Source organism: Ursus americanus, chromosome 24, assembly GCF_024610735.1.
Source record: "Ursus americanus isolate L20-20 chromosome 24, mUrsAme1.1.p, whole genome shotgun sequence".
NCBI lineage: Eukaryota > Metazoa > Chordata > Mammalia > Carnivora > Ursidae > Ursus > Ursus americanus.
This window is the reverse complement of record NC_142150.1, coordinates 14,458,550-14,480,112: the sequence shown is the minus strand read 5'-3', so window position 1 is coordinate 14,480,112 and position 21,563 is coordinate 14,458,550. Positions and strand designations below refer to the sequence as shown.

At 36.8% G+C, this 21,563-nt stretch overlaps 1 long non-coding RNA gene across 2 annotated transcripts in view; it reads left to right on the top strand.

The window, feature by feature from the left end:
- LOC123799474 (uncharacterized) overlaps nt 1-21,012 on the top strand; it is a 29,422-nt gene extending 8,410 nt beyond the window's left edge. The window contains exons 6-8 of one of the 2 annotated variants that reach the window (XR_015721544.1): nt 10,060-10,123; nt 10,922-11,079; nt 20,676-21,012. This is a non-coding gene — a long non-coding RNA (uncharacterized LOC123799474). Of the gene's footprint in view, nt 1-10,059; nt 10,124-10,921; nt 17,053-20,675 lie in introns of those variants that run through there. The other variant, XR_006781628.2, reaches the window with a different exon arrangement.
- The last annotated feature ends 551 nt before the right edge of the window (nt 21,013-21,563 follow it).

The following is a 21,563-nucleotide window of genomic DNA, read 5'->3' as shown; positions in this document are numbered from 1 at the left end:
AGAGAGAGGGAGAGAGACAGGGAGACAGAGGAGAATTTGTTTCTCAATCTATTTTACTTTTAAAACAAATAATAGACAAATTTTGCACAAATAAATTGAAATCATTAAAATGTTTTCGACTTCAGCTATTTTTTAAGGGCAACATTTGAAAATAACTGGATGTACCAGTTTTGCTTTTGTGTTAGGTATGGCATGAATGACTTCTATACACCAGTTACAGACATCCTGGCAACAAAAGCTGATGTTTAGCAGGAAGAGATTGGAATTACATCCACTGCAAGCTGAATTTCTGCCATTCATCATCAGTCATCGGTGATTTTATCCCGAGACTTAGTTGATTCTGTACCACAAACATCAGTAATTATAGTTATAGCATTCACGGGGTCACCGTACTCACAGTCACTGAATGTCAGCTTTTCTTATATATTGCCTATGACTAAATGGTAGCTTTAAAAAAAATCTTTGTGTATTCCAAATGTCTCACATGATATTCCCTACTCAGTCGTGCTGCAGCATAACATGATACTTGACTGCCATGAGTGTTTCCAGCATAAGGCCTCTATACCTTGGCTCCAGTTTGACCAAATTCAGCTCCTTCCAGAACACACTATGACAAATTGAAGAGAGTCTATAATCAGCAGAGGATTTTTGTGGCTTGCAAATGCACCCCAAATTGCCAATAATGAATATTCCATAAGCAAGAAGCCTTTTTTAGTTCCAAATGCTATTAGGGAAGCAAAGATTTCATCAAAAATACTTATTTTGTAAATACTTTTGAACTTAGCAAATGACTATAGAGATTAAGCAGAAAGACTCCAAGCGTGAATGCCATTTACATCCAAAGTGGGATTTTCATGTACAAGCTGACTTCAAATGAAACCTCTCAAAATCATACTCATCTTCCAACAGAGGATGTTCATATTTTCCAGTCTCAATCTCTTGGTCCAATCAATTTTGTTTATATTACTGGAAGATTTCTATTTATAAAAGGGAAGTGTTCCTGCCAGTGATTAGGAAATAAATTGTTCACTGTTTGGAAGACAGCTGACTTTCTCAGGTGGTTAGATGACTTTGCATGCTTTGGGGTTTTGCTGAAAAAGCAGAGTTACATTAAACAACTTGATTTCAAACAGATATGTTTGGAACATTTTAGAGTTGAAGGCCTTTGAGACTATCTGGTTAAGAGGCATGATTTTAAAGATGAGAAAATCAAAACCTAGAAGTGAAGGAAATGTATCCAAGTTTATGCTGTAAGTTAGGTTGATCTAACTCTTCTGAGTTTCAGTCCCTCAATTACTTCCTCACATTAATATAGCATCATTCCCACCCCTCACCCCCCATTTTTATCAGTTATTTAGGACATACGGTATGCCAGGCACTACAGTAATCTCTGGAGATACAAAGATGTATGAAAGAGTTTGTCTATTCAGGGAACTAAATAATGTGGTGAGGGAAAGAGGGCAGTTATGGAACCACCAGTATACTTTAAAAGTTATATTCAATGTACTATGAGAACACAGAGTAGAGTGTGAATACCTTGGTAGTCAGGGTGGGTAAAGGGGGCTGATAAAGACCAAGAAGGGGGTTCAAGAGTCAAGTCTTAAAGGTTCATTAGGATTAAGGGTATTTCAAGCAGAGAGGAGAGCAGCGCCAAGAATGTGGTACATTTGAAGGACAGCAAATAGTTTAGTATACAATGGGGTCAAAAGGAGATGAAGCTGGGGCATCTCGGTGGCTCTGTCAGTTGAGCTTCCGATTCTTGGCTTCTGCTCAGGTCATGATCTCAGGGTCATAAGATGAAGCCCCAGGTCGGACTCTGCTGGAAGTCTGCTGAAGATTCCCTCTCTCTCCCCCTCCCTCCCCCAGCTCATGTGTGCTATCTCTCTCTCTCTAAAATCAATCAATGAATCTTAAAAAAAAAAAAAAAAGACTCCCCTTCCTCTTCAGCTACTTCTCCTTTCCTTTGTTTCCATTTGTACCACAACTCCTCAAATACCTCTGTAAGTTTCTGAACTTTCTTGCCTTCTGTTCCTTCAGCAGCATATGCCATAGTTGCTCACTTGTTCCTGTCAGAAATACCTTCCTTACTTGAAAACTAGGATATCACTCTTGGTTCTTCTTATGATTTATTTGATCATTGCTCCTTCTTAGTCTCCTTTGTTAGGTCCTTCTAATCTCCTTCTTCTCCTTCTTCTCCTTCTTCTCCTTCTTCTCCTTCTTCCTCTTCTTCTTCTTCTTCTTCTTCTTCTTCTTCTTCTTCTTCTTCTTCTTCTTCTTCTTCTTCTTCTTCTTCTTCTTCTCCTCCTCCTCCTCCTTCTCCTTTTGTGAGAGAGCAAGAGGGAGAGGGCATGTGCATGAGCCCAGTGGGGAGGGGCAGAGGGAGAGAGAGAGAGAATCTTAAGCAGGTTCTATGTCCACACTGACTGAGGGCTCCATCTTACAACCCTGAGACTGTGACCTGAGCCAAAATCAAGAATTGAATGCTTAACCAACTGAGCCACCCAGGTGCCCCCCTTCTAATCTTCCTATTGTATACACATTAGAGTGTCTGCAAGCTCAGTGTTTGAACATCCCTATCTCATGTATTCCCCAGGTGAGCTCATTCTGTACCACGGCATTAATTACCACTTATATGCTAATAAATGCAACATTTACCTCTAGTTCCAACTTGTCCTTTTTAAACTCCAGACTCACATACTCACTTTTCTTTTGAGCACCCTAATAGTTCTATTTTAAAAATATGTCCAGGATCTAACCATCTCTCACCACTTCCACAGCCACTACGCAAGGCCATCATCTCTCACCTGGATTATCATGATAGCCTCCTCTACAAGGCTTGTCCTCCTCAGTTATCAACCCAGCAACCAGGGAAAACTTTAAACACTTATATTAGATCTTGTCACTGTTTCTGCTCATAACATTCTAAGGATTTCCATCTTCCTCAGAATAAGATCCAAAGTTTTAAGCAGGATTTACAAGGCTCTGTTTAATCTGGTCTCTGACTACCTCTCTGACCCATCTGTTATTACCAATTCTTTTCCAGGTGATTCGGTGAGGAACTAACTGGTGGTCTCCTTGCTGCTCCTTGAACACACCAAACATGGTCGCATCTCAGGCATTTTTTTTTTCCTCCCAGGAAAGCTTATGTCATGTTTGGGACTCATTCTTTTACTTTATTCAAGTTTTTACTCAAATATGATATTTTCACTGACCACTCCACTTATCACTATATTACTTTCTGAACCCTTACTGTGCTTTACTTTTTCCCTTTAAAACACTTACCACCATATAATATATCATATGTTTATTTGTTTATTTACTGTCATTCTCCTACAGCACAATGTAAGCTCCAGCCAATGTCTTCAGATGGCATATGGTCAGCACTCACATTTTTTGAAAGGGCATGAAGGTACTACCAATGTGATTGCAGTTTATAAAATAAAATACTTAAGTACGCCCTGCTGAAAATGATGAACAGCACTCATTTCCTCTTCTACTAAAGATAAGCTATGCATATTTAACAGAATGCTATCGTAAGATTCTTTATGTTTTAGTGTTGACTGATACCCCAGAGTCTGAGAACAATACAAGAAATTATAAGTGCCTCAGGCGCCTGAGTGAAATGTTGACCACCTATGCAGATCTATAAAGATAATAGTTGAGAGTCGGTTTTGTGATTCTCAGTTCAAAAAATTCCTCAATAATACTCAGAGGGTGGAAGTTAGGAGAGGCACTGTTATTGGAGGTAATTTCAGTAGAGAGGGTTTTTGGACTTGAGTAATGTTCTACTTTACCTTACTTAATCCCAGACCCCCGAAATGGGGTTGGATGGGGTGAGCTGCTTATCTTTCTTCTCAAGTCAAGTGACAATGCCTTAAAAAAACATACCCGGAGTTTGACTTGTGTCCTGGAGTTTATTGGGGGTAAAGAGACGGCTGCTAGCCCGATTCCTGAAATATTCTAAAGGCAATAGATTATGGCTTTCTAGTATCATTGCATAGCTGTATTGGGAAGTAACTTCACTTCCATCAATATTAAATCCAAGATGTGTTTTGTTGATGATTCATTTTGGACCTCACAGACAGAGCTAACTTGGGATCATTTTGGATTCTTCTCCAAAGAAAATCTAGATGGGTAACGGAACTTCTATCCCTGCTTAAGCTGAAAAACCCTGTGCTTCTGTTTTACGTTTTGGGCTTCTACAAGAGTTCATTGAATAATTTTGGATGGCTTAAAACAACAGCTTGAAAGCCACTGATCTGTTGGTGGAGGGAAACAAAAATAATCACTGCTCGATGTGATACATGTTATGTATTCAATTGTTATAACATGTTAATGCCAGCAGAGAGGCGGAAACAAGGAATTCTTCCTGAGGGGGACTGGCAAATTGTTCTTAAGGAAGTAAGGAAGGAACAAAGAGAGAAGCAGAGAAAGGAGAGAGCCATTTTGAGTAGGAGAAACACTGTATCAAAATCTCAGAGGAAAGTAAGATGTAACGTTTACAGCTGAGTAAATAGTGTAGGATGCATGGTTGTGGGGTTGAGAGAGTGATAGATGAGGTTGAGAAGAAGGGCCCTAGAAAGGATCACAGATGAACATGCAATAAACAGACTTTTTCTCATGGTTAGGTTCCACAGTCTTCATTGATACTATTGCATGAGTCTCCTGAAGAGCCTCCCTTATTTACTTCTAATTCTTTCTAATCCATCAATGTAAATACAACAAATGACACTTTTTTGCTTAAATCAAGCTTGTTAGAATCCTCAGGATAAGATAGTAAAATCCTTCAAATGACCCACAATGGTCTGGTTGGTCTCCCTGCTGGCTGCTGTTCCAGCCTCATCTATCCCAAGCTGCTCTCCGTGTCCTGTGCTCCTGCCCTGGTGGCGCCATCTTTTATTTCCTTTAACGTGTCATGCATGCCGCAGGGCTTTTCTTCTTCCTTGTGCCTGGAATTCACTCTTTGGCTGCTTTCTGCTCCCTGACCACTATTTCTACTACTCTTAGTACCTAATTTGATTGCTGTATTCCTTCCATCTCTCACCAGTCCTGTTACCTCCTCAGGATGTCACCTTCAGAAATTTCAGATGTCCATAACATGTAGTCTCACTGCATCGGGTACGTTTCCCATGGTTGTCATTGTACTTTATTTGTGCAGTTTCTGTAAGCTCCCTCAGAGAAATTACTTTTTTTTTCCTTTTTCTTTTTTTGCTCACCATTGCCTCTTTAGTGCTCAATGCATAGTTTCTAGTACCCTTACACATAGTCGGTGTTCAGTAAATATCTCTTAAATGAATTCATAGGTGTTCAGTTACATACAAGATGAATATGGGTAATGATTTTGGACTATTTTTTAAATTTTTTAAAAGATTTATTTATTTATATTTTAAAGAGAGAGAGAGAAAGCGTGTGCACAGGTGCAAGGGCAAGTGGGGGGAGGGCAGAGGGAGATGATCTCTAAGCAGACTCCTCGCTGAGCAGGCAGCCAGGCTCAAGGCTCTATCCCAGGACCCATGAGATCACGACCCAGTGAGATCACGACCTGAGCTGAAATCAAGCGTCAGAGGCTCAACTGACTAAGCCACCCAGGTGCCCCGATTTTTGACTCTTTTAAACAAAAACGTTAAGTGGTAACTATTGGTTAATCTAGTATGTCTTTAAAAATCTAATCCTGGTTCTCAGTATCCACATTTAAAATTTTTCTCTTCTCCTTATGCGGGAGGGAAAACAGAAACTGCTTCTGAAGCAATTTTTACGAATCAACATTGAATGCACCACAAAATATGTAATAGAGTTGCTCTGCTATGACAATAAGAGTAAATACTTCCACTATGACTGAGCAATTCCAGATGGTCTTGGTGTAGCGTTTTTATGAAAGCTTCTTCTAAATTACCACTGTCAAAGATAATTTGTTTTATGTAAAACTCTAATATAGATTATACCTGAAGCACACAAAAGAAAACTGCATGGGTTTACGATGGCAAGTTTGCTAAAGAAAATATAACATATGGTTTGAGTAATTGAATAGAAGAGTTATTTCAAAACCTGAACATAATGCTGAGTCAAGTCTTCATCTCTTTATGAGGGAGAAATGTCATCACTTAGTAATTATTTTTATTATTTTGTGGAATTCAAATGTGTGACTATTTTAATTTCCTAATCAATTTAGTTTAAACAATGGAACATGTCCTATTTGGGGTCTCTCTTCCAGACCTATACAGGGCCCGTAAAGTTAAAATGAAACAAAACAGGCAAAGTGAGGCTAGGTGATTTTTTAGTTTATTCATGGAGTCAACAAACACAATAAAATTCCTTTAATCAGATTACAGCTTTAGAGTAAGTAAACAATTGAGATTCAGTCATCTGATTAATTAACTGACATTCCTTCTTCCTGCCTCCACTGTTGGCTGGAGTAGTGCCTCTAGAAACTTATTTTGCATACTAATCACTGAGCAATCTTGTTAAAACACGGAGCCCAATTTGGTTGGTCTGCCCAGAAGCCAGAGATTCTGCATTTCTGACAAGCTCTCAAGTGGCTCCAGCGCTGGGGCTGTTGACCACATTTCAGTAAGTCGCAAGGAGCTGGATTGGCACTGAGGCCACAGCGTCACAGAAAGCTTAGGTGCTGTCTTTTTTGGGGAGCTCTGAGTTCTGTCTGCTGCCTGGACTAAATGGTTCTGTTTGTGTTGGGGAAGCGGGATCAACTTGTACCATGTCCTCGAAAAGTCTGCACAATTGTTTTCTTTTCCCTTTCAAACTCGAACTTGCCCCTGGCTGAGCCCTGATTCTATGAATGCCACCGCCATCCTCCCAGTTATAAATACTTGGAAGTTTTAAGGTATCATGGACGGCTCTGCAGGCTTTTCCTCTATCCCTTACATTCAATCATGTGGCAAGTCACACAGCTAACCCAGCCCCGTGCCTGCCCCCTCTGTCTCCTTCTCCTCCCCCATCGTTAATCAGCATCACCCACACTTACTGAGAACTTCAATATGTTGGGCTTTCACATGCATGATGTATCTTAAACCATAAACCACAAGACAGCTATTTTTCAATTTTAAAGTTCATTTTATTAATGTGGAAACTGAGGCAGAAAGCACAATGTCTCAATTCACATTAGTAGTAAATAGTGAGGTGGGGGTGTAAACCCAAGTCTGTCTGACTATGGATATTGCTCCTAACCAGTATTCTTGCTGCTTTCCCACTCATATCTCTTCGCTCAAGTTTACATTAATTGTTACTGGAACGTAAGCAGATTTAGCAGTGCTTGTTACAGGTTAAAGTTAGTATAAAGCATTTAAGTCATTGTCCTTCAATCTATTATACACACCGGTACTAGAATTTCTTCCCTGCATTCATTCCTGAGGATGTGTCATTCCTCGTGCCTGCCAGATGTTCAGTCTCATTTGAAATCCTGTATCATATTGTCATAACTTACCTTCCTTCACAAACTTTCTACTCTAGCATAATTGAGATGTATCCATGCCTCAGGGCCTTTTACCAGGACTCTCCTTCCCCATTCCAACAATTAGAATCATATCACAGAGGCAGGGCTAAAATACTAAATATCATCTTCTTCATGAAATATTTTTTGGTTTTTGGACTAAAAACACTTTTTGACTTTCTGGACAAATGTACCCTCTTTATACCCTCTTTTGGTACTTACTATGAAAAGGCAATGAGGGAATGAGGGGTCATGATTTAACTTCTACTTAAAGACCAGAATTCAAGTCAGAGCACTATTAAGTCAAAGCAACTCTTTGGGCCACTATATTCACGTGTGCTGATGAAGGAGAGAATAGGGGTTAAGTCCAATCTAAGTCTGCGTCCAGGAATCCTTCTCATTTAGAGTTTGATAAGAGAATCGAACTCTAATGCCCCAAGGCATCCACTGCGTGCAATTAATTAACATCCCGCTCTACATCTAGAATGCTACTATGTACGCGCCATCCTCGGGAGAACTGAGAAGAGTTGCTGAAATTATTTTTGGTGTTCTGTGGTTCAGGTGAGGAACTCCATTTGAGACAGGCTGGGAGGAAAGGGCGCACTTTTGTAATTTATCCACCTGGAAGGGACACATTTTTGTAATTTGCGCGAGGGCATGTTGTGTAAGCAAAGGCCTTGGATGCCAGAGCTTTTTATGAGCTTAACTGCTGTATAAACTAAAGGGATTACTGCTATTATAATTATTATTATTGGTATTCCCCCTGGTGAGCCATAAATCCCTCGAGACAGAGGCTACGTTGTACCTATTTTGGTGTGTGCCTTGCCGTCACCTCTCTGTCCCTACATTTATACTCAAATACCTCATTCATACCCAGTTTTTAAAAATAAGGCTTCTGTATTTTCCTTTGGTTTAAAGGAATTTGATCTTGTTACATCTGTGTTTTTCCTTAAGGTAATATAAATTATTTTTGAAATCAGGTAAGACAGAAAAAAAAGGAAGGAAAGGTAGGCAAGAAACAATTACAATAATTGGAAAAATATCACTGTCTTTGTTTAATTTCTACCCGTAGACTTCCCATGCACAAGGGATTGGAGGACACTGCCCTCTGGCTCTTGGCACTAAGCTTGAGCAGCTTTGGGCAGCTTCTCGTGTTTTTCCTTATGAAGTCATGAAACGGTACAGAGCTATGCACTTTCACATGGGTACTGAGAATTAGAATGATTAACAGGGATGATCCCAATGGACTGAGACCTTGAACTAGCTTATTTCCTCTCTTCCTGGGATGAGGTGCTGGACGTTTTTATACCCCATTGGGCATACGGAAGAATGATTTTTAACAAAAACACCTTTTTTTGCCAACTTGTTGGGCTTCGATATGGTTTTAATCTAACTTAGACAACAAATTTCGACATTTCTTTTCTTCTATGTATTTCAGAATTATATATTTCACATATATGTATATATAATATTATATTTTATATATGTACATACACACACAGGAATAAGGAATGGAGTGAGCAAAGGAGGTGGAGTCATATTTATAACTCTTGTAAAGCCTCAAATTGGTTGCAAAATAAACAGCATAAGTTCACTGGTTCAGCAATATAGAAGCCCCTACAGATCTCTTGTTTTAGGTTCGTTCCATTCTTTCAGACAAAAAAGCCCAAACACAGCATACAACACGTGATTCATGCTGTAAGCTCTCCTGTAGCTGAGCACAGGGAAGCCCCTTTAGAAAAGAGTCGGGCCTGGTTCTGCTCTCTCTTCACTCTGAATCTACTTTCTTGCTCACTCCTGGGCTCATTCTTCTCTCCAACACTGCCTCCAGTATTTGATGTCTGCTCTGGTCCCATAATTTAAAAAAACCCATTCAGAATTCCCTTGCCAATGTTCTGGATTCAGGTTCCTAATTAGTGCTGAGATCTGTCTACCTCCCAACTCTGCTCTTTTCTGGATCTCTTTAACTTAAGCTTTGAGTAATAGACTCAACCAACCTTTGCTCCTTAGAATCCCACCACATGATGAGTCTCTGATTAGGTGAAGGGTATTTATTTAATGAGTATAGTGTTTTTTATTTTCCTCCAGATTGTTATTCTTGGTACAGATACTGATCCCAATGTCTTTCAAAATAAGCAGGATATACAGGAAATATTTGGGTAGCCAACTAAAGGTTTGCTTTCCACCAGAAAGCTTAGGAATCATGAATCATGAATTATACTTCTAAGGGAAGGATCTACCTCTCCCTCTTTTTCATAAACTCCAGTACTAAAATGTCCAATACCAGAATCTCTTCGGCTGTAATCCTCTGAGAGACTAACAATACTATCTGGTTGGAAGCGTTTGCTAATTTCACTGTTTTGTATGATAATCCATGATTCTTCGTTAATAAGTCAAATTGCCATAAGAATTTGAACTTCTGTCACTTTACCTACTGATCCTAGTTCTATATTCCAGAGCAGTTTCTTCTTTCACATCATATGGCTTCAAATGGTTGAAGAAAGTTATATCTGTATGTATATTTAACCAAAATACAATGTTTCCATTCTTTCTACTCTTCCTAATAGAACTGCTTTTTCGAATTTGATATTAAAATCATTGCCTTCCAATTATAGGCTCTAGAATTGATCTACCTGGGTTGGATTCCAGCTCTGCCATCTCCTATCTGTGTCATCTCAGGTAAGCCATTTAATGTCCTAGGATCTGTTTCTTCATCTGTAAAATGGCAATAAGAAGAATATTTATCCAATGGGTTTTGTGGGAATGGATTGAGAATGTATTCAAAATGTTTGCACCTGAACAAAAGATCAACCTAATGCACAAGGTATGGTTTAGACAAGTTTGGGAATAAAAATGGAAATATTACTTCTGATATGGAAATTTTACTTCAACCCAAGAAATAAAGATTTCATCGGTCAATTTAAGGGTTAATTACATTATAAGGTTATATTGCTTTTGCAGTAAACTGAAAATCCAAGAGCTCTTGTTTAGAATCCAAATGCATGATTTTCCATTGATTCTTTGTCACATTTTCCATTTTTTGGTTCATTTTTTCAGAGTTTTGAATTCTCTCTGAAACCCAAAATATTTACTATTTTTTACTCTTCTTGAAGTTTATTTATTCTTGTTAGTAATCTCTGTATTCAACGTGGGATTTGAACTCACTATCCCAAGATTAGAGTAGCATGCTCCTTCGACTGCACCAACCAGGCACCCCTACTATTATTCTTGATTATGGCTAACCAACTTAAACTGGTACCAGCTCATAGTTTTGTTTACTGTGTTCCTTTAATATTCCTTAACTACAAACGGAGATACCGAAACCTTTCACGGGGAGGGAGGGGCTCTTTCTCCCTGGGAGACTCTGAGAAAGCTTATCACTCAAGAACTCATGCTTAGCAGTTGTAGATGTAGGCTCATTGTCAGTTGAATTTCTCCTTTTACGAAGCATTTTTTTTTTTTTTTTTTTACTGTAAGTAACTGTGCTTTCCAGTCAACAAGAAGTAGTGTTTTTCCAAATGGTGATGCTATTTGGAATAATTGATCATTTCCAACTGGTCGGAATGTGTGCTTCATATGGCTGCTGAAGTCAATTTGACTGATGTCCCACAGCTCCACATTGGAGTCCACTGCAGGTATTGCGCTTAACAGTTTTTAAAATTAGGAGTTATAAAAGCAATAACTTGATTTCTGATGTCTAGACGTTCTTTCCCACATGACTCCATCAAGAAAGGCTGAGACTCAGGCTGTCCCAACCTGCATAATTTATATAGTTGAGGCCTATTTTCACTGTCAAGGAGCCAAATCCCTCAGGCAGCCTTGCCAAAGAACTGTTCCACTCATTTTTTTTTTCATCCCCAAGGCCTTCATTCTAACATTGGCTTCCCTTATTTAAAAAAGCAGGAAACAAGCTCCTATTTGAGAGATAATGTCTTTTCCATTAAAAGAAGCTGAATCCTCAGAGAAAATGATTCCTTTTCAAGTTATTAGCTTCCCAGGAAGTTGACTGTTCATATATCCAATGCTCATGACTTGACATTGGGGTATGCCTTCAAACACATTTGTTGGGTTCAAGAGACATATGGATAGCATTCCTGGTAAAATGATGTCTTCCTTATGGGTCAAATCCTTCTAAATAGCAATGAATATTGAAGATCAGTGGGGCACATTTTCTGTCTAATTCCTGCTACACCAGCTTTGTGGGGAATGGAAGTAGGAAGCTGGGAGTGAGATCCCTGAATCCCAATTTTAATTGTAAGATCATAGTTAAAAATTATTGTTATATAACAAGGAATATGTTAACTCACATTTTTTTTTCTCCTTCACGACAAGGAATGAAGGTGGTAGAAAGAGGTCTTGACTGAAAGAAGACCCAGGATGTAGTGTTGGCCCAAGTACGGTTTTGTGAACTTGAGCTAATTAATTTTCCCCTCTGGACTACGAATTTCTCCTAAGTAAAAAAGAGCAATCTGGACTCATACAGAATCGGTAGCTCTTCCTGGCTTCAGTACTTCAGAAGATAAAGGCTGAGGCCTCATCTTGAACAAATGCAGTGCAGGGAGTGTAGAGAGTGAGAAAAGAAGGAAGACAAAGTTGGGGGGGGTGGAATGTTTCTGGATCCTGAGGATCAATCATGGAGGAGCAGAAGAAAGGGGTAGCTTGTGTAACACATCAGCTTTGCTTCTAGCACCTATTTACAGCAGAGGAACAAGGAGAATCTTTATGCTCAGAGGCACGGGGAGAGGGTGTAAGACCAAACTTGACCTTCTACCTTTCTACTTTCCTTCTTTTCCCACCCGCCACGGGGGCTGTGATTTCTGTACCTGAACAATAAGACACGTCCAGGGAAATAGGGACTAAAATATGGTGTAATGCTGGAGACCTAGTGAGGGTTCTGTGGCATACTTGAGAGTAGCAAAGGGTCTAGAAGATGCTGCTACTAGTTGTTCCATGCTTTAAGGGATCCTATGAATAATGCAAAGGCATCATATTTTTACTGCCAAGAGAATCCTGCCAAAGCACGTCTTTCTTGTGGTCAGATGATATAAAAGAGATGATGGATCAGAGTGCCTTGAGAACTCTTAGGAAAGTTTTACACATCAGTTTCATGGAAGAAGGCAAATAAATGTAGCAAATTTAGTTTGAAGTGTTTTTGGTTTTGGATAAACTGTTAGTTTTATTTGGTTATTATTATGTCCAAAGAGCTTATAAGTTGTCCCTCTCCAATCACCAAAACAATCTAAATCCCATAATAAATAATGGTTAGGGCATATTCAGAGAGGTGAGAGTCTTTAGTGAAGACTAAAATTGTGTCTTCTTTTAGGTTCTGTCTGGTACTTTTATCATCCTCTTGTGGGCTCTTGCCGTCTTGTGACAATATTGCACTTGGCTCCAGAGGAATTCTAGCAAATCTAACATCATGTTACCAAATACATTACTTACATTTAAATGTATTCCAGTAAGTTTCCTCTATGATGTCCTTCACTGGATGAAAGATATTAGGTTATTTAAATTCTACATATTAAAAAGGATCCCAGTTTAACTTTTCAAAACATTGGAAAACAAAAGGAAATGAAATGTATCATTATATGGCCCTTTCATAGATAAGGAAAAGCAGAACAATGGAGAACTCTATAATGCCTAATTATAAGATAGAAGAAAAGGGGGACTTGGTGAATGAATTTGGGGATGCTCTGTTGATTTCAGAATGTGCCTTATTTGTGTGCCTCACAGCTCAATTTCAATTTCATAAGACATGTTGTACCTATTAAAATTATACTTTTTATATTGAAGGCAATCAGTGATGAAAATCTGAGTTGGGATAGTAAGTTGAAATGTATTACAGGAATAATGACAGTGTTTTTATAAGTTGGCTTCCCAGGAATCTGTTAATTACCAAAAAAAAAAAATCTATCAGATACAAATCTGTGATCCTACAAACCTTAGAAAGTATTATTACAATTCTGAATCACAAATTATCTGTGGAACATGACAATTTTATAATCCTGGGATTCTTGAATATACTGCATGTTATACTAATTGTATGCTACTTTACTTATCATCATTTTAGGCAGATTGGGCTTACCCAGACATAATACAATGTGACAGTGAATGTGTCTGTGTTGAGACCTAAAACAACTCAAATCGTGAATCCAGTCATTGGTGGCAGGAATTGTCAAATTGTCAAACAAATTGGGCATCAATGAGCTCTACTAACCAGCTCCTGAAGTTTTTACTTTTCAATTCACTGCCGTGGGTCCAAGGACCACATTTTAAGTATCAAGAGTTGTGGCAAAGTCATACAAGTGACTTTAATCTCTTCTTCTGAAGCTGGGAAAGCACCAATGACAATTTGCCAGCTTTTGCCAGCCTTGGTGGGTTGGCAGATAGTAAAGCAAAGAAGGTTTCTTCTGATGCCTGCTGTGTGGCTCACATCACATATGTAGAGACATCTGTGCTTATTGCCAAAGAAGTGCTGCCACTTAGGCCACCTGAACAGCTGGTCCTGAGTTCCACTGAGCAGGCAAACAAACCCAGCACAGAGAGAGAGAGAGAGAGAGCAAACAGAAACAGAAGACAGACAACACATGGCTCCCAGAGGAATGGTACTGCTAGAAGAGAGACAACAGCATTTTTTTTTTAATGTAAAAGATCACCTGTAAGAAGTCAAATACAAAACAAAAGAAAAAAAACCCAATCTTTTTTTATTAATAATCATGACTTAAGAACTTTAAAAAAGCATCCAGTCAGGGCACCTGGGTGGCTCAGTTGGTTAAGCGTCTGCCTCGGGCTCAGGTCATCATCCTGGAGTCCCGGGATCGAGGCCCACATCAGGCTTCCTGCTCAGCAGAGAGCCTGCTTCTCCCTCTGCCCCTCACCCCACTTGTGCTCTCTCGCTCTCTCTCTAAAAAAAAAAAGAAAAAAAAAGTATCTAGTCAAATAGAAGAAGAGGGTCATGCCTAAGACCTTAGCTAGAGCTTAGAATAAATATCTGAAAACAAATTAAAAATGCCAAGGGATGGGCATTGTTGGAAAGGAGTCTTGGAGAATAGATCCAGAATACCCAGCATGCTAAAATAATGAGATTTCAAAAGGAGGAAAGAGAATACTTGAAGAAAAGCAACAAAAAATATATTAATAACTGATAATGAAGATGGAAAATATCTACTGAATTGTACACAGTGGTGATGATAGAAGATAGAAAAAGGTTTTGATAAAAAATAATTTTCTTATAAAGAATAAAAATCAAATCAGCATCTCATTTTCATGCGAAACACTGGAAGCTAGAAAATTGTGGAGTAGCACGTACAGAAGAGTTAGCAGAAATGATCGCAAACCAAGTATAACATTTACTTGTGTGGATAAGAAAAAGATACGTCAAGATATTCAAGATAGCATAGAATATATACCCCTCATCTATCCCATATGACGGAATATTGATATAGGAACTATAAATAAAAAGCAAATAAATCAGATTTGAGGGTTCAAGATAATGGAATATGACTTGAAGAGAAGAGCAGTAAGTTTTGCAATAGTTAAAAATCTAAGTGGATAATCAGAATGTGACTGGGAATGAGGAATTTAGACATAAAATAAGAATTATTAAACTAGAAAAGATAGACTACAAGGGAAACCTTCATAATTGTCTCATACCAAAAGTATTAAAAGAACAGCAAAGTCGAGTTTGAGGGGCAGGCAGAGGGAGAAAGTAAGTGTCTTTTACAGATTCATGGAGTGGGGGAATGTGGGGAAGGAGATACCTTTAATGGTCTAGCTGGTGAAGGAGAGAAATCATTGATGAAATAGACATCTCAACCAAGGGAAGAGCCTCCCTCATTGAAAAAAATAATTAAATATGTGTCTGGTTATTATGTTCAGAAAGGAAAGTTAAGTATAAATAGGGTGTAAGAATACAGTGGAATTCCCAAATTACAGGATTTAATGAATTATCCACTTGACCAAACCAGAAGAAATAAGAAAGGTAAGGGGAATAAGGTGAAAAAACAAAGAGACAAACAAACACACTAAAAATAATTTGACTTACTTGCAAGCAGGAATCATGGCTCTAATCTATCATGTAATACCAGAGTCAGTACATGGTACACTTGCAAGAACTATTTATTAGTTGAGCGAAGAAATGATAAGTATGAGATCCACCTTCTTGGCCACATTCATCACATTATAGGTTAACAGCATTTTAAATAAAAATTTCTAAGGAAAAATTATGGTTATTAAATGAAGGTATTTCCATTGGGCCCCCTCTGCCTTCATCTTCATCCTTAGCACTAAACAACATCTGTGGAATTGCTATAAAAATGTATTGGAACAGGAATTCCAGATCCCCAAACTGGGTGGAGTTGCAACACTTCATTGTTGGCATTCGGCTGTTGGTATTCCACCCCCCAAATTTTCTAAACCAGCAGGAGAGAAAAAGGACTTGGAGAAATCGATAGGATTCACAGCAGAGCAGGGATTCTTTTCCAGGTGGGTGGCCTTGAGCAATCAGTTAACTTTTTGGAACTTCAGTTTGATCATGATACTTATGACAATGGTGAAGGGGATGATAATAACAATTTTAGAAATGTCTATCAGTTATTAGTCATTTTGTGTCAAGCCCTGTCCTCAGTATCCCCAGTTCCTTGCTATACAGCCCGGCATCTCTCAGCAGTTTCCTCACCATACCCATCAGTGAGCAAGTATCCATGCCTCACAGATGCTCTCCAGGAACAGACCAGCTCTGAGTCACCGTAGTCCAACCACATCTTACTCTTTCTGTCCTTTCTAACTCATAATAAGTTTGCTATTTGTTCATTTTCCAACCTGGTTTTCTCTAGGATTTTTGTGTTCTTGTTTTCCTCTCAGTAACATTTTAACTATTACTTTCAAATTAAAGATGAAGTTAAAGTTTTCAATATCACTTTTAATGATGGTCTAGCTTTCCATGGATGATTCGATCATGATTTATCTGTCTTATTTTAGAAGCTATTTAGAAGCTATTTCTAATTTTTGCTCTTATTATCAATAACTCACTATTGTGGCTACAGGCTTGTCTACATCAGTGATTATTGCCTTAGGATAAATCACTGAGACAATGAAAACTTGGATACGTAATTCCAAACTGAACTTAAAGAGATAATATTAATTTCTTCCACTAGCAGAGCATAGGATTTCGTATTTGCCCACAACCTTCCTAAAAATGGGTGTTAAAATATTTTTAATATTTTAATTTTTAAATTTATGGATGAAAATGGCATTTTACAATGACATTTATTTGACTAATTAGGTTGAATATTTTAATATATCTACTATCCATTTGTGTTTTTTCTGTGATTTTGTCTGTTAGTGTCCCTGAATCATTTCTCTATTAGGGTATTTCTTTTTTGTATAGATTTGAAGGCAACCTTTACACATTAAAGATATGTCTTTCGTGACTCATTTTTAAAAATTTTCCCACTTTGTCATTTGCCTTTAATTTTTCCCCCAACTTTTTCTTTTAAAATAAGTTGCAAAAATAATCTAGAGAACTACCATATATACCTAAATTAGCTTCCCTTGTGTTAATGTCTTATTACATAACTACAGAACAATGATTAAAAAAAAAAAAAGAACTAAGAAATTAACTTGGTGCAATCCTATTAGTTAAAGTACAGAATTTATTTGGATTTTATCCATTTTCAACTAATGTCTCTTTTATTCCAGGATCCCACATAGCACTTAGTTGTCATGTCTCTTTGGTCTCTTCCAATCTGTGACAGTTCCCATCATTCCTTATCTTTCAGAATCTTGACACTTTTGAAGACTATGCCTTTGACTTTTAATAATTATTTTTAGATATACTAAAGTTTTTATAAATTTTTATGTTAAATACATTAATATTCTTTGTGATTTTCTACACTTGGTGTGAGATAGAGAACACTTGGGAAATAATGCCCTGCCAGGAGATTGTACAAATATTTAATAATATCTCTTAGCACTTTTATTGCTTTATTAAAAAATGCATTTAATTTCATACTTTCTAGGACTTAGTTTGATGTAAACCGTGAGGTAGGAATACAATTTGCTCATTTTTTCTCAGTTATCCAGACATTTGTCCCAATACTCTTTATTGAATAATCCACCACTAATATAACAATTTATGTGCCTTTGTGATTGATCTATTTTCTTTTCCTTTACCATTCCCATTTTATTTAATTTTTAATTTTTTATTCCCATATTTTAATTTATATACTTAATGACACATCTTCATACTACTACTTTCCATTTGAAAAATGTACTGCTTTTTTTATCTTATAATATTGCCATGTATTAATTTCAACCAATGCAGTGATGACAATCTGTAACTTGTTTATGTTTCAGTATTTTTTAAAGTTTTTATTTAAATTCCAGTTAGTGAACATGCAGTGTAATAGTAGTTTTAGGTATATAATATAGTGATTCAACACTTCCTTACAACACCTGGTGCTCATCACAAGTGCACTCCTTAATCCCCATCACCTATTTACCCCACCCCCCCATGCATCTCTCTTCTGGTAACCATCAGCTTGTTCTCTGTAGTTAAGAATCTCTTTCTTGTTTTGCCTCTCTCTCTTTTTTCCCTTTGCTCATTTGTTTTGTTTCTTAAATTTCATATGTGGCTGAAATCATATGGTATTTGTTTTTCCCTGACTGATGTATTTCACTTAGCATTATACTCTCTAGCTCCATCCATGTCAGTGCAAATGGCAAGATTTTCACTTTTTAATGGCCAAGTAATATTCCATCACATATATATATATATATATATATATATATATATATATATATGATTAGAATTGATTATATATATATATTGGATTTTATATATATATATATATGATTGGAATTGATTTTATTATATATATATATATATCTCTCACAACTTCTTTATCCATTCATCAGTTGATGGCTACTTGGGCTGTTTCCATAGTTTGGCTATGTAGATAATGCTGCTATAAATATCAGGGCGTATGTAACTTTTTTTTTATATTCTTTGGAAAAATAGTATTTTTATATTCTTTGGAAAAAATCCTAAGTGCAATTGTGGGATTGTAGGGTAGTTCTATTTTTAACTTCATGAGGAAATTCCATACAATTTTCCAGAGTGGCTGCACCAGTTTGTATTCCCACCAACAGTGTAAGAGGGTTCCCTTTCTCCACATCCTTGTCAACATCTGTTGTGTCCTGTGTTGTTGATTTTAGCCATTTTGGCAGGTTCGAAGTGATATCTCATTGTAGTTTTGATATGCGTTTTCCTGATGATCACTGACGTATGACATGAAATGAAAATTTTGATGCATGGTTACAATTACTAATATACTCTACCACTATTTTCTTCATTTTTTTCTTCTAGGTAAATTTCAGAACTATCTTGTCAAGTTCTAAATATTTCCTCCCAGTATTTCATTATGGCTTCTAAAATGTATAGCTTTATAGAGGAAATTACATTTATTCCATATCTTTTCAGTTATGTGCAAAAAAAAAGGGTTTTTTTCCTCTTACTTTTCACTGTTTTTATTTTAGTGATCATTTTAAGGCATTTATTAACATTTATACCCATTATGAACTTAGAATTTGAATTATGACTCACTGGTAAATACTAAACAATTTCAAACTTCCAATTTAGTAAAAAACCAACAAATAAATATGCACAATACCCTATAGACAAAAATAAAAATCTATATTATTAGATACTAATTAATGTTAGTAAGTATTTTTAGTTGACATTTTATTTTACATAAAAAGGTATGTTGAAAATTGTTAGCAATGAAACACCATAGAACATCATCTCTGCTTTGTGGTATACGTAAAATTTGTCAAAACCATGTTTTGTTCTTACCACAGAATTTTATATAGTCATGACACTTATGTTTCAAAAGAGTTTATAGCTATGGCAACAGTGTTTATGACATAGCATTCTAAGTTCTGCTGGTTCATAAGGAACAAAACTTGTAATTTCAGTGAAATAATTAAGAAATACCTTTATATTTTTTTCTAAAGAAAGAAATGCCTTTAGATTTCATTGAACAGGACGCATTCAAAGCAAGCAGTTACCAAAAAAAAAAAAAGGCTTATATCTGATTTATAAGCAAAATGAAGACATTGAGAATATTTGCAAAGTAGACGTTTACTAGGCTATACTATCAAGTAAGCTGCTCATAAAAAGTCAGATTGATGATGATAATAAAACCCCACCAACCCGTACAGACATACACACAAATTAAATGCTATAGTGTTGGTCAGAACTAATAATTCTAGCAGTCTTTATATAGTGGTCAAGATCTAAAAACAAGACCAACTTAGTTGGATAATGAGCATAAGTAGAATCTTCTTGAAATACCCAAGACTTGGACTCTATCAGAAATCTTCACTTATCATCCTCTGCCCCAAATCCAAACCTCTCTTTAGGTTGGGGAAGTGAAATTATAGCTCTTAGAAGAATGAGAAACCAGAATCAGAGAAAAAAAAAAAAAAGAATTCACAGTATTTAGCACTTTTAAATGGTTTTAATATAGATTAAAGTGTGTTGGTTGGTTTTATGATTATAATAACAACCAGTGAGGACTTTTTTCTGGAAATACAGACAATTAAAACATTTGAAATAATTTAGTATATTTAATTTGCAATTTTTATGATTAGGAGAGTTTGACTGAATTTCTAGTTAATGGCTAAATATTGAGAAAGCCTAATGTATTAAATAAAAATTATTGATTGTGCAAGTGATATGTATATATTTAGTGAAATGTTTGTCTTTATTAGTTAACACATTGGATGTAAGCAAAGGTCATATAATACTGGGTTTCTTTCTATTCATATAAACCATTCAGGTACCTAATACGCTTTTGACAATTTTTTTTAAATGTATGAGAAAATTTTTTTTAATGTATAGGGAAATGGAATAAAATACAATGAAATATTTATAGTAGATTTTTATAGTAAAATAGGAGTAATTGCTTTTTAAAATATTATTTTTTAAAGTCTAAGGTTTTTTTTTTTCAACAAGTGTATTTATCAGTCAAGCTGAGTTAATTATGCTATAGTAAAAAAAAAAAAAAAACAACAAAACCCGATATGGTTAATTTCATGTGTCAACTTGGCTAGGCTATGGTGCCCAGTTATTAAGTCAAACATTGGTCTAGATGTTGTTATGAAGGTGTGTCGTGGACATGATTAATATTTACAATCAGTTGACTCTAAGGCAAATTGTCCTCCATAGTGTGAGAGATCTCATCCAATCAGTTAAAGTCCTTAAGAGCAAAAACTGAGGATTTCTGGAGAAGAAGGAATTCTGCCTCAAGACTCTACTATAAAAATCCTGCCAGATGTTCCATCCTGCTGACCTGCCGTATGAATTTCAACTCAAGACTCTGATATCAACACTTACCTGAATTTCCAACCTGCCCACCTACCCTTTAGATTTTGGAATTGCCAGACTCCATAATTACATGAGCCAATTCTTTAAAATAAATCTCTTCATATATATCATATTGGCTGTTTCTCTGGAGAACCCTAACTTAAACAATAATTCCAAAATCCAAGTGGCTTAAAACCACTAGAGTTTATTTCTGCATTCTGCTCTATTACCACTGTGGGATACCTAGGAGTGTTGGTTCTGTGTTTTTGTCGTCCTTCCTTGGTAGGTAGACTGACAAAGCAGCCAATACTTGTAAACCTTGACAGGCTCACTGGCAGAAGAAAAACATGATATGGCCAAGTTTCTGCCAATACCCTAGAGCTTCTGCTTTGGTGGGTATCACTTTCACTCACATTTCATTAGCTGGTCCTCCTATGGCAGAAAAGGTGAGGAAGATCTCTGGGGTTTCTTTTATAAGAGCACAGATCCCATTCATGGTGTCTCTACCCCATACCTTGAGGATTTAGTCACTTCTCAAAGGCCCTATTTCCTAATACTGGCACACTGAGGGTTAGGATTTTAACATATAAATTTTTATGGGACAGACACATTCAGTCCATTACTCTTTCTTTTCTTTCTCTGCTTGTTTCCACTGTCCAATTTCTAGAACTCTTGCATACAACTTTTGATAAACTTTCTCGGGAAAGTCTAGAAGCCTAGGGCTAATTGAAAATAAGCATTGCCTCATCA